The sequence below is a fragment of the Schistocerca americana genome, chromosome X (genome assembly GCF_021461395.2).
Source record: "Schistocerca americana isolate TAMUIC-IGC-003095 chromosome X, iqSchAmer2.1, whole genome shotgun sequence".
Lineage (NCBI taxonomy): Eukaryota > Metazoa > Arthropoda > Insecta > Orthoptera > Acrididae > Schistocerca > Schistocerca americana.
This window is the reverse complement of record NC_060130.1, coordinates 335,704,878-335,718,516: the sequence shown is the minus strand read 5'-3', so window position 1 is coordinate 335,718,516 and position 13,639 is coordinate 335,704,878.

Genomic DNA, 13,639 nt, shown 5'->3' with positions numbered 1-13,639 from the left:
CATTATCTACCTTACCCCTAGTGATATATGGCTCTACACATCTGTCCTCTAGCCATCCCTCCTTAGCCATTTTATGCTTCCTGCTGACCTCATTTTGAGACATTTGTATTCCTTTTCACCTGATTCATTTAGTGCATTTTTATTTTTTCTCCCTTCATCAATTAAATTCGATATCTCTTGTGTTACCCAAGGATTTCTACTAGTCCTCATCCTTTTACCTACTTGATCCTCTGCTGCCTTCACTATTTCATCCCTCAAAGCTACCCAATCTTCTTTTTGCTGGCTTTTGCACTTCAAATCTAGGCATTGAATTGGGGAATTGGACACTCAAGGTGAAAAACTATTGGCTAATACTGAGGCAGCTGAATGTTTTAAAGAGATTTTAAAACAATTTATCACCAAAGCTATAACAAAACCAATTTATACAGTGCAGATGATATTGCTTTGAATTATAAGAAAATGCCAACAAAAGCCCTAGTGTCCAAGGAAGGAAACCACGCATCATTGCTATGGTGTGTGGAAATGTTACTGGAACACATGAGCTACCCTTTCTGCTCCTAGGGAAATCTAAGACTTTGCAGCACTTTATGGGAGTAAAAAAACTGTTAGTCACCTACAAGAATCAAAAGAACGCAAAGACAGACACAAACAATTTTACAGAATGGTATCACATTGTGTTTATTTCTGAAGTCAAAAATCATCAGCATGCAATTGGTAATTCTGAAAATGTTTTGTTGTTGATTGATAATGCCCCAAGTCATCCCTCAAACTGTTCAATGCAAAGACAAACTGGAAAGTCTAAAGTTATTTTCTTGCCTCCCAATAATATTGGAACTAACTTTAAGGGCACTGTGCACATGGCAGCTGAAGTTTGGACTGCTGTTAAAACACTAGTCTAGCAAAATGTTGGAACAAGCTCCTTCCATCAGGTGAGCTTATCACTGGAACTTGAGAACCACCAAACAGAAATTTGTATTGCAACTGGCTGGGCTGATTAAAGCATCTTCAGGATTTGAAAATTGCGACCAGAAAAACATTCAAGACTGGTTCAAATGTGATACCAATGCTCCTGGTTATCAATTAACAACAGATGATGTGGTGATTGCTAGTGTCATCAATGACCAAGATGCCTGCAGTGACAATAAAGAGGCTAGTGATGATTCTACTATAAAAGAACCATTCAGTAAGGAAGCTTTTCACTGCCTTGCAAACAAGAAGAGTGTGGCATTGTGCAGTTGCTGTGTTTAAGATGTATGTGGGATTTAATGGCAAAAAAAGCATGTTTCATTTCTGGAGCAAATGTTACTTTTGAACTTCTTTTCATAAATGGTAGGGCTGCTTTAATAGAAAATGACTGCTTTATGTAAGCTATGTACAGTATTTGTAATACATATAAAATACATGCACTTTTGTATTTAAAACAAACATCTGTTTCTTTGTTTCATATTTCTCCACTGATAGTGATACTTTTCTCTCAAAAATGATTAGTTATGCGAAAAATCAGTTATTCAAACACCCCCAGGCCCAAATTGTTTTGGATAATTGTTGCTGTGCTATACTCACTACTTATGTTTATGCAACAATATTTCCTTCCTGAATTATGCCATAAGACATTAGTAAGCATAAATATGAAGAATATGTTATGATTTTTATCTGTTTCTTTCAAAATGTGGCTATTATGTAAATGACAATAATTCATGAACTTAGTTGTTTGAGCAGCTCAGTTATACATTTATTCCACTTTCATTTAGTCATCATTACATTCACCCAAAAATTTGGGAAATTCTGTGCTATTTACTGTTTGCCATTCAGAGATTAAAATGCATTCACCTACACCCTCCTTGGAAGTCCTCTAATTTTTCCTCTCTTGAGACAAAAATAGCACAGACAGCATTTGTCTACACAAATCTAAAAATGTATGCACAGTACCCAATTTTTTAGTGTTTTTTCTCTTTATCCTTGATTGTTGTTGGCTAAAAAGCAAAGCTCAAAACAAAGCAAGAAATGCTTGTACTACACACACACTATCAAAACTTCTGTATCTGATTTAGGAACCTTGTCAGACAAGCAAATGGAAGAAATGAGCATATCAATTTGTGTGGCATTGCCTACATCCAGCAAGGGTGCCTGCAGACACCAGTATTATAAGCTGCTCACATGAATTTCTGTAAAATGCAAATGTATGTTCACCAGTGGCTAGCTTGCTCTCAGTTGTTGTAATCCAACTTTTCCTCAGCAAGTGAACTATGACCACCACTGAAGTTTATATGGACCAATTTACACTTGTGTTGTATAGTGCTTTGACAGATGAGTGCTTTGACAGATGAGCAATTTGTTTCCAGCCCCTCCAGTCTTAAGTGGGACTTTGCTTCCTGTTATAATTTTAATATGCATGTATCATGAAGTACTAGTGCTATGATTTATATCATATTCAGACACGAACTAAGTGCACTTTAATTTCTGTCAGTAACTAGGGCTTATATTAATTACCACCATGAATTATTGTTTGGTTTCATGGACTAATAGACAATTGTAACCTGTTGTTACAGGTAATTTATTTGTATTTGACAAACTGTGATGACACTGTATTTGAGGTTACAGTATGTTACCCATGAGAACTTCATAGTTCAGGTAAATATCTGTGGCTGCCTTTCTTCACATCCAGGAGATATAAGTAACAATATGTAGCCATTATTTCAGCAATATGCTTTTGATGAGGTGGTATTTTAATTAAACATTTGTTTTGTAATCTTGCTTATTTTTGAAATTCAATCTTTTGAGCCTTACATATACACTCCTGGAAATGGAAAAAAGAACACATTGACACCGGTGTGTCAGATCCACCATACTTGCTCCGGACACTGCGAGAGGGCTGTACAAGCAATGATCACATGCACGGCACAGCGGACATACCAGGAACCGCGGTGTTGGCCGTCGAATGGCGCTAGCTGCGCAGCATTTGTGCACTGCCGCCGCCAGTGTCAGCCAGTTTGCCGTGGCATACGGAGCTCCATTGCAGTCTTTAACACTGGTAGCATGCCACGACAGCGTGGACGTGAACCGTATGTGCAGTTGACGGACTTTGAGCGAGGGCGTATAGTGGGCATGCGGGAGGCCGGGTGGACGTACCGCCGAATTGCTCAACACGTGGGGCGTGAGGTCTCCACAGTACATCGATGTTGTCGCCAGTGGTCGGCGGAAGGTGCACGTGCCCGTCGACCTGGGACCGGACCGCAGCGACGCACAGATGCACGCCAAGACCGTAGGATCCTACACAGTGCCGTAGGGGACCGCACCGCCACTTCCCAGCAAATTAGGGACACTGTTGCTCCTGGGGTATCGGCGAGGACCATTCGCAACCGTCTCCATGAAGCTGGGCTACGGCCCCGCACACCGTTAGGCCGTCTTCCGCTCACGCCCCAACATCGTGCAGCCCGCCTCCAGTGGTGTCGCGACAGGCGTGAATGGAGGGACGAATGGAGACGTGTCATCTTCAGCGATGAGAGTTGCTTCTGCCTTGGTGCCAATGATGGTCGTATGCGTGTTTGGCGCCGTACAGGTGAGCGCCACAATCAGGACTGCATACGACCGAGGCACACAGGGCCAACACCCGGCATCATGGTGTGGGGAGCGATCTCCTACACTGGCCATACACCACTGGTGATCGTCGAGGCGACACTGAATAGTGCACGGTACATCCAAACCGTCATCGAACCCATCGTTCTACCATTCCTAGACCGGCAAGGGAACTTGCTGTTCCAACAGGACAATGCACGTCCGCATGTATCCCGTGCCACCCAACGTGCTCTAGAAGGTGTAAGTCAACTACCCTGGCCAGCAAGATCTCCGGATCTGTCCCCCATTGAGCATGTTTGGGACTGGATGAAGCGTCGTCTCACGCGGTCTGCACGTCCAGCATGAACGCTGGTCCAACTGAGGCGCCAGGTGGAAATGGCATGGCAAGCCGTTCCACAGGACTACATCCAGCATCTCTACGATCGTCTCCATGGGAGAATAGCAGCCTGCATTGCTGCGAAAGGTGGATATACACTGTACTAGTGCCGACATTGTGCATGCTCTGTTGCCTGTGTTTATGTGCCTGTGGTTCTGTCAGTGTGATCATGTGATGTATCTGACCCCAGCAATGTGTCAATAAAGTTTCCCCTTCCTGGGACAATGAATTCACGGTGTTCTTATTTCAATTTCCAGGAGTGTATTATCTGTGCTAATAAAATAACTGCAAGTATCACTATACCCTTCTTCATCTCTTTCACAGTCTAACTCTGAATCACAGTGACATATTATACTCCGCTGTCTACTGCTTCTTCCTCACTGATCAATTAATGTAATATACTGGGTGTTTCTTAACTCCCAAAGTAATGTAGAAGGCGCTGAGTCAATTACTTTAAGACACAAGGGGTTGCTAATGTCACAAAATATCCCAAAAGTATATGACAAATGTTGAACAAGTCATGGCACCACATGATATACTTCGTCATACATGCAGCAGCTCAGCCTGTCTGTCACACCTGCTTATCTCAACCCAAGTCAAGTAGTCCTATCAGTATGGATCTGAGCCAATGTGCACAACTTTAAAGTATGGAGCTCAGAGTTTGAGTCTTGTGTCTGGCAGGCAATATGTTTTTATTGCATTAAACAATTATGCATTGACATTGAGGTAAGATTTATTATTTTAATTAGTGGTCTTGCAGTCACCACCAGTTAATACAACACCAAAAACTTACCATATTGTAGCACTAGTAAATTGGCAAGCTTCCAAATTACATTGTTACTAGTAAATTAGCTATATTTCTTTACTATACAATATCTGTAAACAGGAAAAGAAGAGATAAAAGTAAAGAAACACATAATAAAAATAACTTTTACTTGGTTACAGCAAGGACAATAATTTAGCATATTTTACATTTACAACAGATCACAGTTACAAAAGGTGTCTGAAATTTGCACTGTTTGCTTGAATGCAAGTACTGCATCACTCAATCATCCCTTCATGCCCAAGGCCTGCAACATGTGTGGCAAGGTATGTCATCTGGTGATATCGCATGTTCAGTATTTCTCATCCCTTTTTGGGGTATTTCCTTACATTTGCCATCATATGTCTGACCATCATATACAACACTTTTGGTACTTTAAAATGTTGATAAGAATCACCCTGTATTCAATATATTTTTTAGATATCTGTCTTATAAATGTGTAAAAACATGGCGATCATAATACTTGGATCATAACTAACAAATGGAATCACAATTTTTACTGAGTGGCATTTCTGGTAAAATAATAATAATGTGATATTAAATTATTTATGTGACCAGACTCATGGGTTGATCACTTCACAGTATTGTAGTATAACATCTAATGGCATGGGTGAAAGAGAATATGACTTACTCTATTCAGTGTTTAGGGTAATAATGAGTAGATCAAAGGTACTAATGTCAAGCATTGCTTCATGGCAAAAAGTAGAATACTTCAAACCCCCTCACTAAAAATATAATTACCATGGGTCCAGAATTAGAAAACATTAACAAATTTTATTATAAATCACATGTGGGATGCAATGGGAGGCAGACTTCCACCCATCACCAACATGAACTACTCTTCCAGACCTACAAAAACAACATCTCAGGAATGGAATCAATTGTCAGTAATACTTCTGAACTAATTCATAGCAAGTATGATTGGTAGCTACGAGAAACTATTTTGTCTGATCATATTTTGTTGTTGTTGTTGAAGATATTTTCCAGGTCTGTACTTCTTTTTTAAATGGGTAGTTTTTTCTAAATACGTGAAGTGGGCTCTGTTCAGTTTCATACATTTTTTCATCAATGATTATCTTGTTCTGTGAACCTTCAAACATGCTGTTCAGATTATACACATTAATTTCTTGATTGTTTTTAGCTTTAGGAGACTAGTATAGTAATAACATGTCAGATGACTACTGTTTGTTTTTGTCTATAGTGGAGGTAATTTTAGAAACTCGAGGTAACAGCTTACCTCTTCTACTTGGTGATTCCTCTGAAGTGTCTGCATCTGCATGTATTGAAGTAGCAACTCCCAGTGAGCTGCTAGTACTAGCATATAACGGAAGACCAATGTAGTATTCAACATCCTGTGGTGTTACGAGAGGCCATGGTAGCAACTCTTCCTCAGATCTCCCCAGGATGCCAAGAGCAGGCAGTGGTGAAGGCTGCTGGGCACTGCTTGCATCTGCTTGCTTGTTTCTGTATCATGCAAAACAGTGGTTAGTGGCTAGTGTTTCAGTGAGAGTGAAATCACTAGATATGGAGGCTATAGCTCATGGTGGATGAATGACAAGTGTGGAGAGGCTGGATGTCGTCTTATAAAAAACCTCGACCAAATATTTTTCTTTATCATGGAAAACTTGCATCTTGAAGGCTAGGCAAAAATTTGAAACTACCAGTTCCATATGTGAGTCTAATGCCCCACATGCATGCTTTCCTTTGGCCCTGTTTCAAATTTGACAGTCTACCCAGGGATATCTGAGTATTTAGAAACATGCTTGCTCTTAACATTCATGGCCCACAGAACTAAAAACAGCTGATATGTTGGAGAGAGGGCACAGCTATTGCCATAGCAATTGCAATAGTTCGTATGTTATGGAATCAGGAAGTCATCTTGGCCATTGGCAGGGCAAGATGAGCGTAAGATGAGAAAGATGCAGTATAAGAACAAACCCCATCAAAGCCAAACTGCAGGACACAATGGCATAGTACACACCATCATGGAGGTTGTGCAGACAGCAGGTGAATGATAAACTAGGATTACCTCAATTCAGGGAAACCTGTTATCCACAGAATCAACTACCATTGATAACACTGTGTTGTTAACAAAGGTTACAACTAAAAATAGCAAGCAAACATAAGAGAGAGGAGGAGTGGGCCAGTGTCTGATTAAGTGAGACATGTGGACTTAGCATTTGAGGAATTTTAAAAAATTTGCAAACTGCAATTTAATTCTCACATAAGATGAAATGGTTACTTGTAAGGAATAAAATTATTTTGTCAACATTTTAAAAAAATTTAATGTACAAGACAGGCACAGAGTCTAAACATTTTAATGTTCAGAAAGGAGACCATGACAGAAAAAAAACCATGGTAAGGTTCTACACATCAAGCTGCATAGTTAATCTAACAAATGCATCTGGACGAATAGCTGAGCACTCAGTGAGTAACTGTCTAGCGATGATGAAAGTGCAATGAGGTAGTCTGGTAGTGGTAGGGGGTTCACAGTGGCATTGGCAAAAATGTAAAATATGGTGAAGTAAAGGTTTGAGCAGTTAAAGTGAGCAAACACACTTCATCTATGATAATTACTGTTCTGCTAGAAAACTTAACAGTAGCATTATTTGTAAATTTGCTGTTGCATACATGTCAAGAGAAACACCGCTTTGAGTTTTGCTCTGTTGTTTTATACTGCATTTATAATATTGTATAATATCTAATTTTGCCATGGACAGTTACAGAATGCAGAAATGAAGATAGGTATAGTTATACACAGTGTGCTTTTAATTAAACTTTCCCTAGTTGAGAGGCCCCCATGAAAAACAAGTTTTCGTATCACAATGAAACTTTGTGGAAACGATTTTAGGGACAAGTGGGAGATAAATAATGAATAAACCATTGAAAGAAACACATTTCAATTTCCACATGAAACGGTAACATTTATTAATTGCATACAATTTTATGTTCCAGGTTTCAAATTTTGCTGAACATTATGACCATTTGCAACCAATACAGCCTGGAACTGTATTAGGGATACTAATTCATAATTGTTCATAGTACTTTTCAAACAGTGGACCATGGAATGTTCAGCTGTTGTGACACAGCCTGTGAACTGATTGAAGATTGCACATTGCATCCATTATTCTCAGCAACAGTAACTTCAACACTCTGGAGCACAATTGTCCATCAACCTCTCCCAGGAGCAATTTCCAAAACACCAATTAATTCAAACTTCCTAATAATGTTCTTCAAGAAAGAGGACCTCTCCATATTGCTTCAATGTGTCAATATTCATGAAGAATATGCTGCTTATTTTGATAAAACAGCTTTATGAGTGAAACCTTGCTCACCTTGTCCAAGCTCATGTTGACTGCTGCAACTGTAATGCAAACTGATGCTTTTGTTTCAATCCTGCAGCACCGTACCAGTACCAACACCTAATGTCAAATCATTACACTAGCGCTACTAACAATGCAAATCCTGCAGCACAGAGTCTGAACATCATACTTATAAAACTGGATACCTCTACAGTAAATAGTTTTCCTTCTACAATGGCTTAAGTAGTAAAAGTTTAATAATAACCAAGCTGTTTTTCTGCTTGTTTCATAGAAACATTTAATTCAATTTGTTTTTAATCAAGTCACATTCCTCTTCTCATGAGTACAGTTAGCCCTGCTCTAGAGACATGACGCACCTCAAAAATGATTTGTACATTTTCTGCTAAGCAACTACAAAATTTTGTCATATATTTACTACACAGGGTGCCCCAGTAGGAATGGTCAATATTCAGGGATATGACAGGTACATTCATTTGAAGCAAAAAACTTCACATCAACTAATGCCCCATTCCAAATGATTTCCAAGATAGAACACATTTAATATACAATTGTTTTTTGGTTAGTGGTGCTCATTGATAACTGCAGAAAGTTGCCATGTGCTTGTAGTAGGACTATGCTACACCTTTCAACAATATGTCTTACCCATCCAACCTCTTTGACATTTTTTCTAGTCCAACCCATCTCATTACTTCCAACTTCTTTGGTTGGGATGTCTTTCTGCCAATATACAAGCCTGTTGAACACATAGGTGCCAAAGGTGTGTTTTCAGTGAAGTAGTGTGGGGGACAGAGATTGTATCAGAGAGAAGCACTGTTTAACTCTGTTAGTACGCCTTGTGGCTAAAATGTCACAAATCTTCACCATGCACATATGTGTATGTTCATGGCTTCTTTAATGGTAGTACACCTGCTGTCAGCTCTTCCCAACACATCAACTGACTGTGGAGAATTTACCAGAGTTTCTAGCACATTTTGTGAAATGGGTATTCTTCTTCCCAAGTCTGTTTTTTTCTTCTGAATATATATTTAACCAATCAGTGCTGGATCAGCAACACATTGTTGAAATGGTGCAGCATAGTTCTACTACCAGCACATAGCAACTTTCTGCAGTTATCAGTGTGCCATGCACATGTGTAAGGTAACCATTACATGTGGAAAGTTTGTACCCATTTCACCCATAGCATTTCCACAATCTTCACATTGGCAACAATGTCACATGACTTGAATTTTGTCAGTGGTTAAATGACAGTTGTCATTTGCTTCCATTAATACTATGCACTGATGACACCACATTTAGATGAAATGGGATCAACAATACAGGGCTATTACAAATGATTGAAGCGAATTCATAAATTCACTGGAGCTTCACTAATTGACATATGGTCACAACACACTACAGATACGCAGAAAAACTCATAAAGTTTTGTTTGGCTGAAGCCGCACTTCAGGTTTCTGCTGCCAGAGCACTCGAGAGTGGTGTGAGACAAAATGGCGACAGGAGCCGAGAAAGCGTATGTCGTGCTTGAAATTCACTCACATCAGTCAGTCATAACAGTGCAACGACACTTCAGGATGAAGTTCAACAAAGATCCACCAACTGCTAACTCCATTCGGCAATGGTATGTGCAGTTTAAAGCTTCTGGATGCCTCTGTAATTGGAAATCAACAGGTTGGCCTGCAGTTATCAAAGAAACGGTTGTACGCGTGCGGGCAAGTTTCACGCGTAGCCCGCAGAAGTCGACGAATAAAGCAAGCAGGGATCTAAACGTACCACAGCCGACGGTTTGGAAAATCTTACGGAAAAGGCTAAAGCAGAAGCCTTACTGTTTACAATTGCTACAAGCCCTGACACTCGGTGACAAAGTCAAATGCCTTGAATTTTCGGTGCGGTTGCAACAGCTCATGGAAGAGGATGCGTTCAGTGTGAAACTTGTTTTCAGTGATGAAGCAACATGTTTTCTTAATGGTGAAGTGAACAGACACAATGTGCGAATCTGGGCGGTAGAGAATCCTCACGCATTCGTGCAGCAAATTCGCAATTCACCAAAAGTTAACATGTTTTGTGCAATCTCATGGTTTAAAGTTTACGGCCCCTTTTTCTTCTGCAAAAAAAACGTTACAGGACACGTGTATGTGGACATGCTGGAAAATTGGCTCATGCCACAACTGGAGACTGACTTCATCTTTCAACAGGATGATGCTCCACCGCACTTCCATCATGATGTTTGGCATTTCTTAAACAGGAGATTGGAAAACCGATGGATTGGTCGTGGTGGAGATCATGATCAGCAATTCATGTCATGGCCTCCACACTCTCTTGACTTAACCCCATGCAATTTCTTTCTGTGGGGTTATGTGAATGATTCAGTGTTTAAACCTCCTCTACCAAGAAACGTGCCAGAACTGCGAGCTCGCATCAACGATGCTTTCGAACTCATTGATGGGGACATACCGCACCGAGTGTGGGAGGAACTTGATTATCAGCTTGATGTCTGCCAAATCACTAAAGGGGCACATATCGAACATTTGTGAATGCCTAAAAAAAGTTTTTGAGTTTTTGTATGTGTGTGCAAAGCATTGTGAAAATATCTCAAATAATAAAGTTATTGTAGAGCCGTGAAATCGCTTCAATCATTTGTAATAACCCTGTACATGCTATAATCATTGATAGTCATGGGAAAACCCATACACTACAGTGTGTGCAAAGTGGAAACCAATTTCCAAGTTCATTTTTTGATCAGTTTTTTGTGTGTCATGAATGGCAACACATTGATGGGTCAAGACTTTTTTTTTTTTTTTTTTTTTTTTTGAAAATTTGTTTGTTTAACACATTGAGGGTGTTCCTTTGGCCACACAAACTGCAATGTACTTCTAACAGGATACAGTATCTCCACATTTTACCAGACATGCCAGGGAACATCTCAACTGCACTTACCCTAATTGCTGGATAGTACAGTTAACAGGCCACCATGATTGCCAGACCTTATATAATGTTGCTAACCATCACACTGTCTTACAAAATGTATATGCTCTCACCAGGGATCCAAAACTTACTATGTTAATTTCAACACTATCACAGAATTCTGGGTTTCTTGTCAATTTCCAATGGGAAACAAGTGGCAAATTCTAAAAATAGTCTGCCTCAAAAAGTTTTCAGGCTATATTTATACAAATGATGAGCCGCTTCCTTACAACACAAGAAGTTTTTTTCTTTGATGACAACACTACCCTGACCTCCTAAGGTGAAACATATGAAATGACAGAACTCACTCTTGATGGTTCTCTGAAAGAACTAGCACATACTATGAGACTAACCACAGAAAGCCTAAACCTCAAAAACTCCTGTCTCTGCTTTCCATCTCAGAAATGCGGAGGCCTCATGAAAACTGAATGTATCTTGTAATGGCACACTACTTCACTCCAAAGTACATGCAAGCAATACTGGACTGACACTTTACCTTTTAGGCAACACAGCTTATACATGAGAGAGAGAGAATCAGTGCTCAGAATAACATATTGAAAATATAAGCAGGCACAAAATTAAGAGCTAAGCTGCACATTCCTAGAACTGCTGCTTTTTCCCATGCTATTATGCAACACAGTATGTCTCTTCTGTTTGCTACAAGTCATCTGACAAAACTGTGGCTGCTACTCAGAATGAAGCTTTCAGGCTGATTAAAGGGTGCTTAAAACCTACGCCTATTGAGAAGATTTACTGTCTTGCAGGTATTTAACCTGCAGATATTTGATGAGAAGCTGTCACCAGTCATAAACAACTGAGAATGTTGAAGCTCAAATGCTGTCTGGGCATGATCTACTTCAGCTTAGGCTAAAATCTTGATTAAGTTACCTTTGAATAGCAGAACCTTTGAAACTACCTCCAGACAAGGCAAGACATTTTTGATGGACATTCATACAACAAAATTGATTGCAACCAAGATAACATATTCCAGCCAGCCATAATAAGGAAATGGGTGTTTGGAGGTCCATTAGATACACTTAAGAACATGTGTCAATAAGGAAAATCCTCTCTTAAACTATGCCATGTGACAATGAAGGATACATAATATGAGTGTGGAGAAGAACAAACTGTGGACCACCTGTGTCAGTGCCCTCTTTGTCCAGTTATCAGTTCAACATAGGACTTTGTGCTTGAAATAATAGACTGTATGCATGATGATCAATGACAGCAAACCCAAGGCACCAGATTGTTGCAGATGTCACGGTGCACGTGTGTGGTCTGGCATTGTCATGCTGAAAGGGAGAGTGCCCCATGTGTGGATGAACTCTGAATTCGAAACTCAATTACAGCACAATGTTTCTTACACACCAAAATAGTTACATAACATATTGCCGTGTTCAGAGACTTCTAGCAGCAGAGTGATGTAAATATGAAGACAAAGAAAGACTATAGAATGTCAATAATGTTTGTTTTATACAAGCAGTTTTAAGAGTTTTCACATTAAAAATTTGGAGGCACAACTTTTTAGCCCTCCCTCATGCAAGGTAATAGAACTTTGAAGTTTGACATGCCATGACCTGATGCTTTTATTTATTTATTTATTTCATGTTCTGTAGATCCAGTTAGTGAGTCAATCACAAGGATATGGAATGTGTCAAATTTTATAGGTTTCAGTTTAAACTTACAATAAATACAAGGGCAATTCAATGCCAAATTGTGCATAGTTTAAGTAAGACATACTTTATATGGTTTGTCCAGTCTGAAATTGACAACATAGTGCTGCCCACCAACTCCCAGAGACATGATGAGATATTCAAATGAGATGAAGGCATATTTCTGGAGTCTGTCTAATTTTCACCATGTATAAGATTCTCTCTGATTTGATCCATTATAATCGGTTCTGAAAGCCTGCAGCCTGTGAAAACAATAGGTTTGTTTTTATATAAATAACTCGTCTGCTACCAGTCATGGTTTTCTTTATTTTATTTTTTGCACGATGCAGTTCGGGAAATGATTCCCATTTTCAAGTGCTTTTTTTGTGTTTATTATGCCATTCCTATGTGATGTTGTCGGTGTGCGAGATTCTGCTTCATTTTGTTGACTTTACCACAATATATAAGAAAACATGCAATTTTTAGTTGGTTGTTGATCTTTTTGAGAAGTTAGAGGCAAAATTTAGAATAATTTGTACTTACAGTTCCCTTAAGGTCCATTTGTGCAGAGTCTCAGTGATGTTTAGTGTGTGTGATACTCTGCACAAATGGACCATAAGGAAACTATAAGTACAAATTCTTCTAAATTTCCCCACTAACTTCACAAAAAGATCGACAACCAACTAAAAATCAGGTGTTTTCTTATATAGTGCAGTAAAGTCAACAAAATGAAAGAGACTCTCACACATCAACAACATAACATAGGAATGACATAACAAACACAAAAAACAACCTCGAAAATGGGAATCATTTCCCAAAACGCGTCGTGTGAAAAATAAAATAAAGAAAATCGTGACTGGTAGCAGATGAGTTATTTACATATAAACAACCTATTAAGATTCTCTTGGTCACCAGTGCCCTGTAGGCT